The sequence below is a fragment of the Colobus angolensis genome, unplaced genomic scaffold (genome assembly GCF_000951035.1).
Source record: "Colobus angolensis palliatus isolate OR3802 unplaced genomic scaffold, Cang.pa_1.0 Scaffold41, whole genome shotgun sequence".
In the NCBI taxonomy this organism is placed as follows: domain Eukaryota; kingdom Metazoa; phylum Chordata; class Mammalia; order Primates; family Cercopithecidae; genus Colobus; species Colobus angolensis.
Window position 1 is genome coordinate 618,897 of NW_012117488.1, and position 2,989 is coordinate 621,885.

Below are 2,989 nucleotides of genomic sequence, written 5' to 3' on the forward strand. Positions count from 1 at the left end.
TACTTCTTGCATCTTGCTACATGTTCTGTATTTGCTCAGAGCCACTGGGAGCTGAGGAATTTGGTCTGCTGCTCCTCTGGGAAAGTTTGGTAAGCTGGTACAAGGAGGTGATGAACAAGACCATAAACCACAGGATAAATGAAAATGGTACATAAACTTCCCAATATTTGTGAACACGTTCTTTAACGTACCATACATAGTTTCTGTGTGTATGTAACATAGCAAAACAAACTTGTTAAGGTATAATTAATTGGTGTGCATGCCTTCATAAATATCCACCATCAGAAGAAACCTAGAATGAAAGGTTGTGAAAGAACCCAGGAATGATAAAGACTATTGACTAAAGGCCATGTCTATATAGGGGCAGTAGTGAAAGTAGTGAAGCTGCGGGTGAACAAATGAGGCTTCATCAGGAGTTTAGTATCCTTACGTAGCATTACCTAAGAATGCTGCCATAGTAAATTTCTGAAGCACTTTATCTGTTACAAAGAACATTTGTAATTTCCTTTTCTTATTTGATCTTGCCCGGCTTTAGTCAGGAACACCTGCTCAGTTAGAAATGTATTCGGTGAGTATGTACGCAGTTGGAGAATGTGCCCCAACACACGCTGCCTTTGGCCTGTATGCTGGAGTCCTAAAGAGGCAGAGCATGTTGATGAGCGTGGTGCCAGCATGGTGCGCCATTCATCCGGACACATAATTTCTGATAAAGAGGGTCACAACTGGGAAAAACCTCAGATTCTACTTGCTTCTCTTCTCCACGTTATTAGACTTTTTCCCCTCTTGAATTTTATAAGCACACTCCTTTTAAAACAATTAATTAATAACTAGCCCTGGGATTTGATGTAGAATTGTGTATTTGTAACTGCAATGGCAGTGGTTTTAAACTACCCTGTAACAAAGAAGCAATTCTAACCAGCAAAAGAGGCAGACGTGTTTCTGTGCAACATCACAGGCTTGTGAAATTGTCCTGATATTAAGATATCAGGAGTGATATAAATTGGAAATTTAACCAAAAATATTTTCCATCAGTGAACAAAGCCTATTTTAAAGTGCTTCTTGCATTTTTCAGATCTTTCTCTTTCTTTCTCCCAAAGTCACATTGTAGTTTCTGATAAAGGAACACACTGGGAAAACTAAGCACATATTTAAACAATGAAATTTAAGGTGTAAAAATTCTGCATTTCTGACAAATTTGATATTCACTTTTTTCTTGATTTAAATAGAGCATTCTAAAAATATTACCCCTGTAGGGAACAAATTTTTATATGCATGTTATTTTTGTTTACAAAGTGTGGGCTAGTAAAGAGTGAAAAAGACCTTGGCTATTGTTCTTATTTCTTGATAGAAATAATAGCGTCTTAATGTCTGGATTCAAATCTCTACTTATCACACAACTTCCATACATGTCAAAGACAGGACTTGTATTGAATGAAAACAGAAGGCTGGGGCTTCCTACATTTCCTTGTGTTTGTATTCATACAGAATATTTATGCAATATTCTGACTTGGCCATAATCTATAATTCCTGGCTATTATTCTCAGTTGCAACTATAAATTCTAGATTAATGGTTATAATTTTGGTAAGGCATACATGAAAAGTTGTATGTTCATGCTTGAAAGGAGGATCATTAAATATTCATTATTAACACTCAAATTAGTTGTCATGCTCTGTATAACAGTTACCCGTTATCATTTCACTAGTTTGGATTCAGCAATAAGTGAACAACAATATATAGATCATAGCACCAGAGGACTTTTTTTGTTGGGGAACAGGGAGAGAAATGATTTTAAAACCCATTTGACATATTTACGTTGACAAATTATGTAAAGGAATTACTGTGTTGTAATAAACATGTTTGTATGTTGCAATAGGGATTGTGGCTAAATTTGCTTCTAGTTGTTTAATTACTCTTATTATGATTGTGAAAAACAGTGCTTCTTCAAATAGTTTCAAGAAAAATAAAGAAAATGTAAAAGTTGAGCTATTTCAGTCTTTTGCAGGTATCTAACCTTGCCATGAAAAAGCACTTTTCATTTTTGTAAGTAGGTATTGAAATCTTGCTTTTTCAGCGAAGCTGGATTGTATAATTTGTTCGTTTTCTCCATCTGGTAACACATCCTTAAGAAAAAAATGCCAAAAGTAAAGCATGAGATGGATTTTTAAATAAATATTGTGGATAAACATATATAGAGATCGTGTTTTGCCAATCCATTTTTGGATGATATGAGTAAAAATAAATCCAGAGGTATTTTAATGTAAAAACATTTTGCTTTTGTCTTCCACATACGTTGGTATGCCAGTTCAGTTACGTGAAGATATTAGGGCAGCCACATATTTTTTTGGATCACATGTATGAATCATTCCATACTCCTCAGTAATTTTAAATTGGTTCTTTTCCCGTGGAAAATAACCATAAATTTGATTCTGATCTCATCTTTAGAGCTTTCTGTTTTAAAGAGTCAAATTGTAGCTGATGAACACATTTTGCATTTTTTCACATTGCATCTGGACTCTTCATAACGATGGTTTATTTTATCTTTTCTGCACAGAGGAGAGGAAAATATATAGGTCCATGAATCAATCTAGATAATGGGGAAGGCTGACTGTAATAAATAATACAGTAACAACCCTAAACTAATGAGCTGTTGCTAAGGTACATTTCATAGGCTCATCCTCTATATAAAAAGTCACTAATAACCCCTTGGTGTAATCAGATGATAAAGCTTTGCCATAAGGCAACACCTGTGCAATTAGAACTGCAGATTCTTTTGCACGTTTCATTAATTTCAGGATTTTGTAAAGGCACAATGACTACACTAATAATCTAGTCTACTTGACTCCATGTCTGCTGGAAACAAAGTGTCTAATTAGATAAAGGTAATTAATTAGAGATAAATGGAGCTAATCAGGCTCAGTTAACACTAATTCTCTGAATTAAGACATTTTGGGACACCTACTATCCCGCTGACTTTGATATTTTGCATTA

General features: G+C 34.8%; 1 long non-coding RNA gene across 1 annotated transcript in view; it reads left to right on the top strand.

Annotated features, from left to right (window-relative positions):
- LOC105521741 overlaps positions 1–1,656 on the top strand; it is a 6,113-nt gene extending 4,457 nt beyond the window's left edge. The window contains exon 2 of the long non-coding RNA XR_001003315.1: positions 1–1,656. This exon is cut by the window's left edge and continues 482 nt beyond it. This is a non-coding gene — a long non-coding RNA (uncharacterized LOC105521741).
- Positions 1,657–2,989: the final 1,333 nt, after the last annotated feature.